The following is an 18,188-nucleotide window of genomic DNA, read 5'->3' as shown; positions in this document are numbered from 1 at the left end:
AAGACCACAGTGATGCATTGGACTTGCAGAGGGAGAGAACATACCTAGGGATACAAAGTGGAGTGGAGAAACGGGGATGGGGAGGGAGGTCAGGGACCATTGGGTGGGGGACACAGGGTATAATCACAATTTGTGGTAATGGGTATAGTGCCAGTATGGATCTGGCCATCATATTCTGGACACGGGTGGTGACAATTAGCTTTGTACCTGATAAATATTCATAACAAATAATAAAAAAAAGAACAGATAAGTTGGTTATCATAAAATACCAATACCTGTGTCTAGTTAGATATGTGCTGAAGTTTGATTTTTTAATATCTATGCCCAGTCTCTGATAGCAACCCATATAAATTTTCAGGGGTAGTCTTTGAGTTGTGAGTTCTCATCTCTTATCTGTGCTTCTTGTTCAATAGAACTCTGCCCCCTTTTTAAAAGACAGTTCCAGAATAGGAGTTTTTGGGGAAATGGAATAGTTTAATCAGGCCCCCTCACCTTAGGGATGGTTGGGGGTGGTGCAGTGTATTCTTTGTAAAAAAGTTGTGTGTGGGTAGAGTTAGTATGCATGGGCAGTTCCATGACTTGGCTGGCATCTGCCTCAGGTGTCCTTCTGCATGGCTATGCTCTCCAACTTATGGCTTTCAAGGATCTGTTTGCTGGTTACATAGCTCATAGACCTGCATGTGAGGGGTCTGGTGACCTTACCTGGTGTGTGAGGGTTCTAGAGGCTCAGTCTGGCATGTGAGGGGTCTGGGAACCCAGCCTGGTGTATGAGGGGTCTGGGGACCCAGCCTGGTGTGTGAGAGGTCTGGGGACCCAGCCTGGCATATGAAGGACTTGGGACCCAGTCTGTGAATGGGCTTGAGGGGTCTATGAGTTCCAAACATGGCCCTAGCTTGACAATTGGTCCAGTCAGTAGGATTATGGGCAGGTAAAAGAACTTGGCAATTGATGTAGTCTGCGACAGGATTCTGAGCAGGTACAGGAGCCAAAAGCCCTTGGAAGGAGAAGGAAATATGACTACTTCGAATATGCTCTGCTCTACGGCCACCTTCCTGTTGACTGGGATCTGGTTGCTGCACACTGTACTGCAAGGCAGCATAGACCAGATACTACAATGCAAAACCCCTTGGGAGGGGGAGGGAATGTGGCTGTCCTTGAGCTGTGGTGCTGGTGGCCACTTTTCTGCTGACCAGAGCCTGGCTGCTATTAACTATGCTGCAATCTGATTGAGATTTGTGGCAGAAAGCAGGTTGTTGGAAGCACAGATGAATGTCCTGGAGGGCAATATGCAGCGACTGGCCACTCCTGCTCTCACACCAGGGAAGATGACCAACCCAGTGGTGAGCTGGGGCAAACTGTGCATCTCCAGGCATGACCTGCTGTGCATCAGAAAATGAAGCACGAGCATCCTATGGGAGCAGATGGACAACTGGTGGGCGATCCACAGGTGACCCGGTTCACCACCCTTGTCCCATATACCCAGGCTGAACTGGTTGACTTGGGGAGACAGTTAAGGCAGAAGCAGGGGAAGACCCTGGCTGCTTGGCTGCTGTGGTTATGGGACCTAGGGGTGGATAGTGTGATGTGCTCTGGTGAGGAGATGGAGAAATTGGCCTCCATTACCATACACCCATACCTGAGGCAGCGGCTGTAGAATAGCCACAGATATGCAGAAGGATGAGGTAATCACTCTTTGATGGACTGAGTGAATGCAGCTGCCTGAACCATGTGTGCAAATGCTGGAGAACAGCCCAAGATTGTTAGTAAATGACAAACGTATACTGAGCTGGTCCAAATCATTCGGGAGCTGGGGATGCGGCATTCCATGTTTAATGTGAATACTTGTGGCCCGGACGATGAAAATTTTACAGGCAGCATGAGAGACATAGTGCTGCAGAATGCCCCATCAGCATCCTTTGGGTCACTGATGGCCATAATGGACCCATACATTGGTCATCCTATAAATGAGGTAAGGACCATGATAGCCAGAGTGGGTGAAGTAGAGGACAGGAGACAAGCAAAAGAGGTCCAAAAGGTGGCCAAGACCAAACCCCCAAGAAATGCTCGGGGTTTTATCCTGAAGGGACCAAGCAAGACTAGCTGTAAGCAGATGTGGCTTGACTTGCTTGCATCAGGGCTTGATAAAAAGAAAATTGACTGGCAGCCAAATGCAGTTTTGTTTGCCTCGTGGCAACAATTGTGCCCTGAACAGCATTTTACAAAATGTTCAGAAACATGAAGTAAGGTACACTCAGTGGATTTAAAGGACTTTTTGGTTGCTCCCAAGGAGGTGGATAAACTGTTCCATTTTGAGTAGGGAGCAGGCCAAGGGACTCATCTCTTGGGGGCATGCGAGGACCAGAGGCCTCATGTTGCATTGGCAAAATATTGGTCAAGGACAGATGTGTAGTGTGTTTTGGCATTGGTGGATACAGGTGCAGAATGTAGTCTGATAATATGGCAATCCAGATAAATTTCCAGGGGCCACTGTTCATATAGATGGCTATGGAGGACATACTATTGAAGTCAAAGCTGTGTCATTGCATAGGAAGATCACCTCCTCATGTATATACGGTATATATATCCCCCGAAGCTGAATATACCTTGGATATGGGTGTACTTTATGGTTTGCACCTGCAAACAACAGTTGGAGAGTTTTGGCTGTGAATACAGACAGTAAAGCCTGTGTTATGAGGATATGCTAAACATGACCCACAGGTGTTACCCAATCTAAGACAAGTAGTTAATATAAAGCAGTATAACCTACTGGGAGGGCATGCAGACATAAGTGCCATTATATTGGAATTAGAGAAAGTTGGCTTTATTTGTCCAGCTCATGGCCCATTTAATGCTCTGGTATGGCCAGTGAAAAAGCCTGATGGTACCTGGAGAATGACTAGATTATCGAGAACTGAACAAAGTAGTGCCTCCTTTGCATGAAGCTGTGCCTTCAGTTCACGACTCCATGGATCAGCTGATGACTCAGCTGGGAACTTATCATTATGTATTGGACCTTGCAAATGCTTTTTTCTCTATTCCAATCTTGGCTGATAGCCAAGATCAGTTTGCCTTCACGTGGGAAGAAAGACAGTGGCTCTTTCAAGTACTGCCCCTAGGTTATCTGCATAGCCAAACCAACTGTCATGGTTTAGTGGCTGGGGACCTAGCCAAGTGGACAAGGCCCAGCACAGTTACAATGTTTCACTACATTGATGATGTGTTACTAACCTCTGATTCTCTTGCAGATTTAACCCAGGCAGCTCCAACGCTGCTAAGTCATTTGGAACAATGTGAGTGGGCCGTGAACACAGCCAAAGTACAAGGACCCGGGCTGTCAGTCAAATTCCTGGGAGTGGTCTTGTCGGGTAAGATGAGGGTCATCCCAGAAGCTATTATAGATAAGATACAGGCATACCCTTGACCCACAACTGTAGCTCAGCTGCAGACATATTTGGGACTTCTGGGGTACTGAAGAGCTTTCGTACCCCATATGGCCCAAATGGCACACCCACTGTATGCACTAACAAAGAAAGGAGTCCCCTGGGATTGGACTGAGGAAGTAGAACAGGCTTACTGGGCTATGAAAAAGGCAATACAGCAAGTACAGGCTTTTCAAGTGGCTGGCCCCACTAAGCCATTTGAGTTAGACGTACACATAACCCAGGAGGGGTTAGGATGGGGTTTGTGGCAGAGACACGACCGATTCCGCACACCTGTAGGATTCTGGTCTCAGCTCTGGAAAGGAGCTGAAGTACGCTACACCCTAATAGAAAAGCAGTTAGCAGCTGTGTATTCTGCCCTGATACCACTGAAGCTACCACAGGAACTGCCAAAGTCCTTGTAAGGACGACATACCCCATAATAGGTTGGCTGCACGCATGGGCAACCAACCCTAAAACAAGTGTAGCTCAGACTCCCACTCTGTCTAAATGGGGAGCATACATAGAACAAAGGAGCACGGTGTCAACGATTCCTCTGTCCAAAGAGTTGCAAACTGTGCTAGGACCAGTAGAGGTTGTGGAGCAAACTTTGGCACAACCCTTGCCCACGGGTGGAGGCTACACATTTCCATGAGAGACAGGGACCTATCACAGAGCAACCTTGGTATACAGATGTCTCTAGCATGGGACCCTCAGCATTGTGGACAGCTGTTGCTGTCCAGCCCTTAACAGATACCATGTGTTATGAACATGGCACAGGGCAAAGCAGTTAATGGTCTGAACTGAGAGCAGTATGGATGGTAATAAAAAATGAGCCTGGACCATGAACCATCTGTACTGACAGCTGGGCTGTGTTCAAGGGTTTAACCCTTTAGATCTCTACTTGGAAATATCAATGGTGGATGGCAGGCAACTGACTCCTCTGGGGACAAGCCATGTGGCAAGAGTTATGGGAATTGGGACATGAGAAAGAAATAACTCTTTTCCATGTCACAGGACACTTCTCCTTAGCCAGTCAAGGAAATGATGAAGCTGATGCCTTGGCTAAGATATGATGGCTGGAGAAAGCCCCAGCTGCTGATGTAGCCCAGTGGTTACATCGATGAATGCAGCATGCTGGCAGCAAAACCATGTGGATGGCAGCTCAAAGATGGGCCCTGCCTATGAAATGGAAAGATGTAGAGAATGCCTGTCATGCTTGTCCAATATGTGCCTAAGGGAGTCCACACTCCTGATGGGTGCCCCATACAGATGGGCAAATAACTTGAGGAAAGGTGCCCCTGACTCGATGGCAAGTGGACTTTGTCAGACCACTGCTAAGGTGGGAGAATTTCAAATACATCTTCACAGCTGTGGATATGGCTATTGGTCTTCTGTTTGTATAGCCTTGCAAGGCCCCAGACCAGGTAAACACTGCAGAGGCACTGGATAGCCTTACGGCTATGTATGGTCAGCCTGTAGTCATAGACAGTGATAATGGAACCCACTTTACTGGACATGGGGTTCAGAGGTGGGCCTCCCAGTTGTCTATTTAGTGGAAGTTGCATGTGCCATATCATCCCCAGGCAGCAGGAATGATTTAATGGTGCAATGGTCTTTTAAAAAGGGGATTGAGGCTATCTGTCCAACCCCCATCTCTGAAGGGATGGATATGGTGATTATGGCTGACAGTCAGAATTCTAAATGGGAGACTCCGCAAGGGTGGACTCTCCCTAGTGGAAGCTCTGTTGTATAGGGCTGCAGCACCTATACCGCTGCAAATCACTACTAAAGATAAGCTTTGTTACCGGCCCAACCTGTTTGCAACAGGACAGACAGTACAATGGGAATGGCCTTGGAGGATAAAAGCCCCCCATATGTGTTGGGTAGGTTAAATAGAGCCTTGGGGAAAAGGATTAGAGGAAGGCTTGCAAGTTTCACCTTGGGTGACAAGTACCTGGCCTCCCTGAGTAAAGGTAACATGACCTGGAACAGATAAGCACTCCATTCCAAAGGAAACATTTGTATTATCATTATGGTCAATTATGAGTTCCCCTATACTGTTACATGTAGAACCCACAGATCCAACAGTGTTAGTAGATAAAGTATGGTATTGTAAGCCAGGTAAGATACCTATTCCTGCAACCATCCTTTCTCAGCGTGGCACACTGGCATGTATCTTACCAGAGGGGCGAGAACTTCCCCTATTGGTACCAATAACCCTTTTGTCTTTTTGCCCGTAGAGTTCTGGCTGCAGATCACCTACTGAATATGCATTGAACAACCCATCAGGATTCCCATGGAGGATCACACCAATGGTGACTACTAACCAGACATATGCAGCTTATAGTTAAAAGGACAGAACTACAAGCCTTAAGGCATATTGAATGGACAATAGGTTATGTAAATGTTAGGGTCATTTATCCTCACTAAGGGAACATAGCAGAAGATTCTGAATGCGTAGATTGTATGGTGAGGGATCCTGAAGTGGTGGATTGTTGGGAAGATAGAATGGTTTAATTAGGCCCCCTCGCCTTAGGGATGGTTGGGGGTGGTGCAACACATTCTTTGTAAATAAGTTGTTTGCGGGTGGAGTTAGCACGCATGGGCAACACTGCCACTTGGCTGGCGTCTGCCCCAGGTGTCTGCCTGCATGGCCACACTCTCCAATGTACAGCTTCCAAGGACCTGTTTGCTGGTTACCTAGCTCATAGACCTATGTGTGAGGGGTCCTGGGATTCAGTCTGGTGTGTGAAGGGTTTGTGACCCAGTCTGGACAATGGACTTGAGGAGTCTGTGAGCCACAGACCCAGCCCTAGCTTGGCAACTGGCCCAGTTGGCAAGGGCAAAAGATTATTTTAAATGTATTAGGAGACTCTAGGTTAACCAACATAAAGATAAGCCATATTCTTAAACAGAATATAATAAGAATTTATAATACATCAAGAATACCACATTGGAGACAATTCTTTTGTCTGAGGTCAGAAGCCTCCAAATTTTGGTATAATCTTGAAGTAATTAGAAGAGTATTAATAAAGAATTTTCTCAAAGTGGTACATTTGCTGAATTATGGATAAGACAAATTTCATAAAATAACATAAATATGAGTATATTATCAAAATAGTTTTTTTTTTTTTAACTCTGCAGATAGAATATCTTGGCTCAAATATTCTTGTGCATGCTTCACACTAAACCGAAAACTTGTATGTTTCTTAAACCTGAAGAGCAGGTATAGTTGGTCTTTTTGATTTACCAAAATGTTCATCAATCTCTCAATTTTAAGAATGTGGTGTTGTTACACGACCAGTATCTATAGCTGGTATTTTTTTTTTTTTTTGGCATATACTTTTACAAAACTAAATACTTTAAAGTTTTATTATTTTTCCCCTTTATATGAGCCCATTTATGAACAAATAAAAGTATTAACCATAATGAATTATGCTTCTGCTAGAAGCTTAGATTTGTGTAACAAATAGCAAATGACATTTGCCCACTTGGCAAATGCAAGCATAATCCCTAGAAATCTTCCATAAATGATTTATAGGAGGGTTAAAATACTTACCTACTTTTGCCAGCTATAATTATGCCAATATGACAATTGAATTTTATATTCATGGAAAAATGCGTATAATGCAAAACTGTGCATATACCAAATTCTTTTGCACTAAAATAAGCTCATACTAACTTGTTATAATATGTCTGAACAAGTTCTTGTTTGAGGCACTAAGAAGGATAAGACATCAGTTTGAAAAGAGCCTCTATCAGAGCAGCGTGAATTCTGCTAAAATTGAAGCAAGAACAAACATCAAATTTATGGTGAAGCTCGGGTTGAAAAATGGTAAAATCATTGATGCTTTACAAAAAATTAGTGGGAACAATGCCCCAAAGAAATCAGCAGTTTACAAATGGGTAATATATTTTAAGAAGGGATGAGACAATGTTGAAGATGAAGCCCACAGCCGCAAGCCATCCACATCAATTTGCAAGGAAAAAATTAATCCTGATCATACTGTAACTGTAGAAGGCAAATGATTAACAGCAGAAACAATAACCAACACCATAGATGTTTCAATTGGTTCATCTTACTCAATTCTGGCTAAAAAATTATAGTTGAGGAAACTTTTTGTTCAATGGGTGCCAAAACTGTTGTACCCAGATCAGTTGCAAACAAGAGCAGAGCTTTCAATAGATATTTTAAACAAGTAGAATCAAGATCTTGAAGCATTTCCTTGAAGAATTGTACCAAGAGATAAAACATGGCTTTACCTGTATGATCCAGAAGACAAAACACAATCAAAGCCATGGCTACCAAGGAAGTGCTCCAGTCAAAGCAAAAGTGAACAGGTCAAAAGCAAAGGTCATGACAAGTTTTTTAGGATGCTCAAGGCATTTTACTTGTTGACTTTCTGGAGAGCCAAAGAACAATAACATCTTATTATTATGAGAGTGTTTGGAGAAAGTTAGCCAAAGCTTTAGCAAAAAAATGTCCTGGCAAGTTTCACCACAGCGTCCTTCTCCACCCGGACAGTGCTCCTGCTCATTCCTCTCATCAACAAGGGCAATTTTGTGAGAGTTTCAGTGAGAAATCATTAGGCATCCACCTTATAGTCCTGATTCAAATGCTTCCAACTTCTTTTTGCTTCTTAATTTAAGGGATCTTTAGTAGGCACCCATTTTTCTTCAGTTAATAATGTAAAAAAAAAACTGCATGGTTAAATTCCCAGGAACCTCAGTTCATTAGGGATGGACTAAATGGCTCACACCATCACTTATAAAAGTGTTTTAACTTGATGGAGATTATATTGGCTTTATTTTATATTTTTGTCTTTTAATTCCATTTTTCCACAAACTTTTCATGTCCCTCTTATTGCCTTTGTTGCACAGATAATTCACTGCGAGGTTCACATGTGGAGAAATGGAAGTGACTCTATATCAGTGCTTAGAAAACTTAATGTGTATATACATCATTGAGGGATCCCGTAAAATGCAGATTTACATTCAATTGAACTGGAGTGGGTCTTCAGATTCTACCTTTTTAATGAGCTACCAGCTGATTTTGGAGCTGCTGGTTCATGGACCACAGGTTGAATAGCAAGACTGTAGCGTATTCATATGACTGTTCATAATGTCCATCGCCTTGAGTTTGTGTTGGTCATTTGAATTAGTCTGCTTCCCTTTTCCGATTATTATGAGTTAGAAATACTGGCAGCAATTTGTCAATATTATCTATTTTTTTATCATATGTCTTGAATTGTGTTCATATGGATTATGAGAAAATTTGAAAATTACTCATTACTCTGAATGACAACAGCATACATAATGAGATTACAAATACTCAGGCATACAAATGCTCTGCAGGTGAATTTTCATCTTCTTATTTTGCTCTGCAATATTCTTGAGAAATTGCTGTCTAGTTACTCACTGTCTGTGTGTCCCCTAAAGTGACATGGATCTTGTTACCTCCAAAAGCAGCTAGTTACTCTTGGAATTTTCCAATTGTTAAAAATTCCCTTATGCTCTTGAGCCTAAATTTACCATCTTACACCTTATATTCCCCCAAACACCATCTGTCTTCTGGGCTATTCAAATAAAAAAGTGTAACCACCATTTTGCATAATGCCCTTTTCCATAATAGTATTTGAAGGTACTTATACCTACATACATAGAGGTATTTGAAGACAAGTTTGCATGTTCTCTGGTCTTATCACTGGCCGAAAGCCCATATTTCCAAATCAGATGACAGCATCACCTGAGGTTGTACTACTAATTTTCCTTTTGCTACTAGTTTGTTAGGATGCTTGCTCTCTTCATGTGTCTTTGCTGAGAAAAAAACTGACGTGTGTTGTCTTCATAGTTGTACAATTATACTGTCTAGGCATGATGTGTGGTTGCAAAAAATAGGGATGAAATTACCAGGCACTCTGATAAGGACTAGGGACACAGATATTAGAAAGCAGATTTGCTTTGCTCAAGTTGTTCTACATTGGGAAATAATGTAGCATATTTGATCAATGCTGTTTTAAAGGGATGTTATGGGACTATGGAATCATGATGAAGGAACAAAAAATGCTGGCTGGAGACTGTGGAAAACCTTAGTAGAAGAGAGAAGAAAAGGAACAGGAAATTGATTTTCAGAGAACACTTGTATCAAATATTTTTACATATTTTATTTAATTCACTTTTAAAAATAACTCTGTGAGCTAAGTGTTCTTATTTCCTTTTTAACATTTATTAATAATCCAATGTCTAATACTTAGGAAGAAGCAAAGCAGAGATTAATTGTAGGTTTACCTGGGTCAAAACTGTGCTGATTGGAGTCAGAACATTATCTACCATATTCTTCTTAAGACAATATGCAATTTCCTTCCATTTCTGTCCTCTTCACTTAGGCGACAACAAGGGAAGAAAAAGAGAAAGTTTATTCGGATTCAAACTTCCAAGTTTATCTGGTGTTTCACTAAGAAGGTGTAATGATAAGGACTTTATTTTTGTGGCAGAGAGTACCTTCCCTTACTCTCCATAATGTTATATATATTTTTTCTGCTGTGTAAGATCAATGGGACTTAATATGTATAAAGTATGAGACTTTCTGTTAAGGGCTTCCTGAACTCTACCTACCAACAGTAATGGGGTCTTCACTGTCACCTTGATGGTGACTAATCCAACTCCAGCTCTATCTTTTCACCTGCTTGCTCAGGCCCCTTATGGTACCAGCTGTTGCAGGCTTGCTATTCCAGAAGCAGACACTCAGACAGGATTTGAGTTTCACAATGTGTACCAGGAACTGACATCAGTGAATGCAAGGCGGAGGATGCAAGATCAAGAACGGAAGGAAGTTAAACTGTGAAGCAGGCCTGACAGTGCCTATCCCAAAGGGGCAGAACCCTGGAGCACATCTTGTCTGTCACAACGCTCCCAGGCTAAGACATAATGGCCAAGCATTAATATCCATGCCTACCAAGTCACCTGATGAGGTTTGTGTCTGGAAGGGTCTGATCTTGGGCAAGGTGGCTTTCTGCAGCTGAGGCAGACCCTGAAATAGCAGACAACTGAAGACTGTCTGCTGACTGCACTCTCTGTATTGGGTTGCAAGTTCTTCCTTGAGTGGTGTCTGGGAGGCATCTCACTTTCCTTTCCTTTCCTGAGAACAAAATCCTATCCATTTAGGTTTGACTGTTCTAAAACTGTCTCACAAAGAAATATCCTTAATTCCTTTCCATTCTCAGAGAAAGTTCTCATTACCCATCTCCTAAAAGAAGTCAGATTATTCTCCTAACTCTTCTTCCTGCAGCCATACTCTTAGAGTTATCTGTCCATTTATTCATTTACTCATTTGTTTAAAATATGTATTAAGCATTTACATTTTAAGCAACTATTTGGAAGGCGGGGATACACTGTGGAAAATCTTACAAAACCCATGCTTATTCTTATGGGGTGGGTGGATGCAATCAAAATTCAATGCTAAGAACTGGCAATTGCTTTGAAGAAAAATAAAATTGGGCAAAGAGACAGAAAGTGGATGAGGGCTGGGGTGGAGTCAGCTGTACTTATGAAGGATGATTAGAGAGGAGCACTCTGATGAGGGGATATTGTAGCAGGAACCTGGTTGAAGGAAATAAATTGTGCAGATATCTGGAGAGAAAAGTGTTTTAAGCAAAAGGAAGAAAGAGAGTGAAGATTCCTGTTTTGCTAGTTTCAAGAAAAGAAAATTGACAAAGTGAAGGAGAAGAGGTAGGAGATTCTAGACCTTTCTTTTAATCCATGGCATTGGGTTCTTATGCCCTTTGAATAAGGTAATTCTCTCACAGCACTTAGAATAATGTGCTGTATGTAGTAAACACCACCCGTGACAAGATAAATTTACTCTGGCAACTTTATGCAAATAAATATCATTTATTTTCTGAAATGCCTTGAAAGATGCTTCATTATTTGACATTTGAAATTTTTATACAGCCAATGTCAGCTCTCTTTGTCTCTCAAAGATGCTGTCCAGATTTATAGCTGCCCATTGCTGCATAGAAGCTCCAATCCACTTTATTTTTATTTACCTATATCTTAGCTTCCCTTTGAGATTTAACACTTCCATGACACTATTTACAAACACTTCTTGTTACTGTGATCTCACCTATCTAGTATCTTTTGCATCAGTCACGGGGTTTCTAGTGCTGCTGTGCACCCAGACTCCCTTGTGGACTACCTTGCTGACTATAATCTCTCTGAAGCAGGGCTCTTTTTCACAATTCTCAGGTCTGCATAGTGCCAAGGGCTGGTGCTCACCATGCAATAGTTGAAGGTTCAGAATTAGAATTTCTTTTTGGAACAATCTCAAAGAGAGAGAGAATGTTTTATTGGTGCAGTTAGACTCAAAATCCCCAAAATTATTTTCTCAAAAAACAACTAATATCTTCCCCATGGACCTCATCTGAGCTTCTGGTTCCTTGAGGGGGTTGGCTACAATTAACTCACAAGTCTTTAGAAAAACCTCTGCATGTGCTGTTTAGAATTGAGCCAATGAACTCCTTTTTAAAGTACCATTGGAAGTCTCAGTTTTCAAGATGGCATCACTATATTATTTATTATCCTCCTGGACACCTGAAGAAGCCAAGAAAAAAAGACAAATCTACATTCGTAGTATAACTTATTTTCACATCGGAAACTGTGGGTTTTGTAATCCACTTTGACATAGGCAAAGAGTCTAAGGCTTGTTTCTTCATACAGGTGAGTTAAATGATTACCTAAATTGTATTCAGGAGGCCAAAGTGTAAAAATGAGCTTAGAATCCTGGGAAAACATCATCTCTGAGGTCACCGTGAAGAATAATTTGGTGCAAATAGAATATTTAGTCTGTGTCTTTTGGTTTCAATGACCTAACTCACATATACATTTTGGTTAAATTTTGTGTTTGGCATACAGGAAGTGAAATGTGCTGGAAGATTTATGGGCTCGTAGAATGCTAGAATTAAGACAACTTGGCTTTTCTGCTACTTAATTACTCCACTTTACCTGGATTTCGTGTTATAAGTAGAAAACAAACCTCTGAATCAGCCGACTTGAATTCTTATTCTGCTCATGGCTGAAGTCACATGCGTACATAGTATTATTGTTTTGCTGAGTCAGAATATTTGGCTTTGGTAAGGCTTGAAAAATACAGCTTAATCGGCTTTTCCACAGTCAGCAACTATTATTTAACACAGGATTTCAAGTTTAATGCAAAGTTCAAAAAACATAGCAATGATCAGTGGCATAGGGACTTCATTACCTTTTTCTGCAGAGGCAATCGTTTGAAATTGTAGATGTGTATATTGCAATTTCAGGCTTCTAATTCTTTTTCATGACTTAAATTTATTTTGATACTTAAAATGCTGCTTTCATCTTCTTTGTGTAACAAATAATAGAAATATTAATAATATAATATAAATAAAGCACAAATAAATGAGACACCTATATATGTTTAGAAAATATTAAATTACTGAAACATTTTACTACTAAAGTATAATTTTTTCTTACTAATCTTAAATTATGTCCCTCCAAGCTTTTTCTTTTCCAGGTTCCATTCACCACAAAAGACCAGCAGCTTTTCACTTCATTTTTATTGATTGATTGATTGATTGGTTATACATATTCATGGAGCACAGAGCTGACCGCCAGCACCTATTCCCAAGAAGTGATGATCAGATCAATACTGTCAGCATGCCCACCACCTCAGATTACAATATTCCCCATGTTCCCCACCCAACCTCTTCCCAACATCGTCCCCACCCCCTCCAAAGCTCTTCTTAAGCATTTCTTTTTTATAAACCTGGCACAGTTAGAGGACTTGCCTTAGATAATCTCCAAAGTTCACTTCTAGGTCTAAAATCCTGATTCTGTACAAAAATCCTCTTTTGATGAAGGTGAAAACTGAAGTGCTCAGTGAGGTTCAGTGAGTAACTCAGTATTACCCAGATGGTCAGCAGCGAGTTAGCAGGACCACCAGCAGAAGGACTCCGGACCACTGGCTGTCAGCCTATGCTCTGGAACTTATGAAAATAAAAGTGGAATTCAGATGTGAAACTAAGAAGCCTTCAATTATGAATTTATTGCACAGAAAAATCTTTCTCTTTCTCACAACAGATTGAATAAGAGAAATGGATCACAAAAATCAAACTTTGTTGACCAAGGTTTTTTTTTTTTTTTTTTTTTTTTGTGGGATTAACAAATCGCCACCAGCACCAGGTTGTTCTCTTTCTGATATTTCTCTTTGTTTATCTTGTCACTCTTCTGGGAAACTTGGGGATGATCATTCTCATTTGGATGGATTCCAGACTCCACACTCCCGTGTACTTTTTCTCAGCCACTTGTCCTTTGCGGATGTCTGCTCCTCTTCTGTTATTGGTCCCGAGATGCTGACCGACATCTATGTGGAGAAAAAAGTAACCTCTTTTTTTGGTTGTGCTGCCCAGTTATGGGTTTTTGGTCATATTGTAGTCACTGAATGCTTCATTTTGGCTGCCATGGCATATGACTGGTATACGGCCACTTGTAAACCCTTGCTGTATACACTCATTATGTCCCAGCAGGTCTGTGTGCAGCTGGTGGTAGGGCCTTATGCCATGGGCCTCATAAGCACTTTGACCCATACAACCTTCACCTTTCACCTGCCCTACTGTGGCCCAAATATAATCAATCACTTCTTCTGTGACCTTCTTCCGGTTCTCTCCTTGGCTTGTACAGACACCCAGGTCAACAAATTTTTACTTTTCATCATGGCGGGAGCCCTGGGAGTACTCAGTGGTGTGATCATCTTGGTCCTGTACATTCATATTGTCATTGCCATCCTGAGGATCCGCTCTGCTGATGGGAGGTGCAAAGCCTTCTCCACCTGCTCTTCATACCTGACAGCTATCGCCATCCTGTATGGGACTGTCTTCTTTATCTGTGTGCGTCCAAGCTCTAGTTTCTCTCTGGACATCAAATAAAGTGGTGTCCCTGTTTTACACTGCAGTGATCCCCATGTTGAACCCACTTATCTACAGCTTGAGAAACAAGGAGGTCAAAGATTTATAGTTGCCCATTGCTGCATAGAAGCCCCAATCCACTTTATTTTTATTTACCTATATCTTAGCTTCCCTTTGAGATTTAACACTTCCATGACGCTATTTACAATCACTTCTTGTTATTGTGATCTCACCTATCTAGTATCTTTTGCACCAGTCATGGGGTTTCTAGTGCTGCACAGATTTTTCTGAGGCCTCACTACTTTCTTTATAGTCAACAGCTTCTTTACTGCTATATGTGCATTTTTCATTGACCGATTCTGTATCCCAGAAAGAGGATGCAGGATTGGGTTGGGACACTGGAAGATTTAAGGTTTCCTCCTGGGAGACTGGTATTAGTGAAAGACTAGAGGCTCTGGATTCAGACAGAATAGTGTCTTAATCTCATAGCACTCTTTGGAAACTCCAGCTCAGACTTTAGGCATCACCTTCCAAGCTTAGAGTTTTGATTGCCTGCTTTGTAAAATGGGGATGACAAATGTTTCTTACCGAGGCTTGGGTGGACATCAAATGTGCTGACATTTGTAAAGAACTTGGGGCAGAATCTTGTAAGTCTTGAATACTCCACAGTTCTTGCTCATTGTTCCACATTCGTTGTAGCCTCAGGTTTAATGTATCATGAAGCCAGTCACACCCAGTCTTCAGCACTGCGTGGTGAAAAGTGATCTTGTATTTCTAGTATTTCTGTGATCATTGGTCAGACTTCTTGGGCCTCAGTTTTCTCGTTTATAAAGAATGAAGTTGGGGCTAGAGTTCTCTTAGCTTCTTCCTTTGTTCTCAGAGGTAATGCCTGCTCAATTGGTGTATATCCTTCCAGGTTCTATTTTATTCACACATACACACTTAAATAATTATAATTAAAGAAAATATTGAGGCTTTAAAAAAATGTTCCTAATCTCATACTTATGCATTATTCTATAAGTTTCTTCTCTTTTATAGATCTTGCAAAAACAACCAAGTTCATATGTACAGAACTATCTAATTTTTAGTCTGTGCAGTATTTCATGGAATGACTCTACCAACGTTTATTTTGCTCTTATTTTTTTGGAGAATATTTACATGGAGTTCAGTTTTTTAAAGTCATTTTGAACAATGCTGAAATGGACATCACTGCTTATTCCCTTCTTGGTTTCCTCAGGGTAGTTACTAAGTGATGACATTTTTGAGTCACCAGATATACACTTTCAAAAACATTTTAATAATTACTGAAAAATTGCCACAGAGAGGTCGCATCCCTGAAATGTGAGCGATCACCACTTTCTCTTACTGCCCCACTGGTATTTTGTAGTTTCATATTTCTTACCATTTTGTCAGTTTTATGGGTGAATATAGAATATTTTTGTAATTTGAATTTGGTTTCCGTGATTATAAGAGAGATGAAATGTTTTTTATGTTTATTGGGACTTTGAGGTCTTTTCTCTTGTGGCATATCTTTTGCCTTTCATTCCAATGAATATTTGCTATTTTATTGGTGATTTGTGGTAGTTACTTGTGTGTTTTGATTTTAACCCTTTGTAATATAAATTTCAATGTTTTCCCCAATTTGTATGTCTTAGTTTTATTTATGGTGTATATTAGCATATATTCATTTGAACTTATAGTAAAATTGATCAAATTTTCTTCATTTTTAAATGATTTCTCATATTTTTACGATTTTTATGTTCTGCTTAAGAAGACCATCCTTCAATAAAACCATAATGTTATTCTTTATTTCTTATCATATATTTGTAGTTAGGATTTTTTAGTTCAAGTGGAGTAGGGTAAAATTTTAATATCATTTATTTTTTCAAATGCATCCAAATATCATAACACCTTTGTATGATTATTTTATCTTTGTTTTCCTTTTTGAAATAAACATTTATTTATACTAAACTGATATATGTGCATAGATCTGCTTATGGTTTTTCTCATTTTTCTATTCTTTTCTATTCATCTCTGTTTATTCTAAGAAAAACACCTTGCTGTTTGAATTATGATAGCTTTATAATCTATGTTGATATCTGGCAAAGCACATCCCTTCTTTGTTTTTCTTTATCAATATTGTCTTGGCTATTTTTGAAAATTTTTCTCTTCCACAAGTTTGAAAATTAGATTGTTTTATTAAAAAAGTTGAGATTTTGGTAGTATTTGCATTAAATTTGCCAAATGATTTGGTGAGTATACTAGCCCAATCAGACTAAGAAAACCAGAAGCAAGCCTGTTTTCTGAGCCTTTAGCTTTATTGATCCATCACAATGAGGCAGACTACATACCCTATTAACCGTGGGTGTCTCACTGAACAAAGGAACAATAGAATTGCTTAGAAGGGCTGAGTTTAGGTAAAATTTATATCAAGCAGTGTTTTGATAGGCTCAAAGCAAAGCAGGACTGTATGTGAAGAAGTCAACATCAGGTCTAAATAGCAACATAGACGCAGGTTCTTGTTTCCTTGGAAACTGCAAGGCTAAGATAGATGTGGAATACTGCATCTGGTAATCCCTTCTCTGAAGCTCTGTACCTGTGTTGGAAATCGAGATTGCTTCACTATGTCAAAGTGACTTAAATCTCCAGAGAAGAGTGAGATATTTCATCTACTGATATAATTTTAAACTGAAACATTTTAGGTAGCCTATGATTATAGAAAATATGATTTCAGAAAATATGATTTCTCATTGAGTAGTAGTCACTCAAAGAAAAGGGTTGTTAGGACACTCTACAGCTGCAGCGTGTCTGTGGGAGAAATATTGCTTCCTGCTAACTTCACAGTTGGCTTTTTCTGTGTGTGTTAGTCCAACTTGAAGAATGGCCAAGCAGGTTTTTACTTTTCCAGTATGAGCTAATTTTTTTTTTTTTTAGGAAGAAATAAATTTTTGCAACTGAGTTTTTTAATCCATAAAATGTATTTTTTTCCACTTTTTAAAAAGTTATTTCTTCATTTGTTTCAGTAAAGTTTGATAATTAATATATTTCTTCGTGCATACTCGAAGATTCTTTGTTAGGGTTATTTATGGTTATTTTATCAATGCAAGTTTATGAATATGATTTTCCCATTTTAATTTACATGTAATTATTTTTCATTTTTCATATTGATTTTCTATTTTGCTACCTTGTTGAACTCTTTTGTTTTTTCTAAAAATGCATTTTATCAGTTGATTCTTCTCAGTTTTCTATTTGCGTAGTTATTTTGCCTGCAAATAGTGACAGTCTTTTTTGTTTCTTCTACACTTCTTACATTTTATTTCTTTTTTAGGTTGCAGAATTTTCTACCTCTAATATAATGTTAAATACATAAGTAATGGGTATATTTATATAGTTTCTGATTATAATATGAATGTTTCTAATGTTTTACCACTGCACACAAATGTTTTCTGGAAGATTCTTTTTTTTAAGTAAATAGCTCTTTTTATTTCTAGTTTGAAAGGGTTTTTTAAAGAACTTCATTTTCTCAAATTCTTTTTCAAATTCTATTGAAATAATTGAAATGCTTTTCCTTTTAATTTGTAAAGTTTGTGAATAATTTTTTAGGATTCCTAATGTTGAACTAATTCTTAGTTAAACCCCAATTTTCTCTGTAAAACACTTGATATATTTGATTTGCTAGCATTTTATTTAGGCTTTTTCAAAAAAACATCAATGTTCCTAAGTAAGTTTCACCTGTAATTTATTTTCCTGTGCATTATGATATGATTTTAAGAAATTTAATGTTGCATTATCAAATCTTTATTTTTCTTATGATAGAGACCAAAAACCACCA

At 39.6% G+C, this 18,188-nt stretch overlaps 1 pseudogene; it reads left to right on the top strand.

Moving 5' to 3' along the window:
• Positions 1–1,393: 1,393 nt before the first annotated feature.
• Positions 1,394–14,465, top strand: LOC134376597 (olfactory receptor 5G25-like; annotated as a pseudogene).
• Positions 14,466–18,188: the final 3,723 nt, after the last annotated feature.

The sequence above is a fragment of the Cynocephalus volans genome, chromosome 4, assembly GCF_027409185.1.
Source record: "Cynocephalus volans isolate mCynVol1 chromosome 4, mCynVol1.pri, whole genome shotgun sequence".
Classification (NCBI taxonomy): Eukaryota; Metazoa; Chordata; class Mammalia; order Dermoptera; family Cynocephalidae; genus Cynocephalus; species Cynocephalus volans.
The sequence above is the reverse complement of the archived record's forward strand: the minus strand, read 5'-3'. Positions and strand labels throughout refer to the sequence as shown.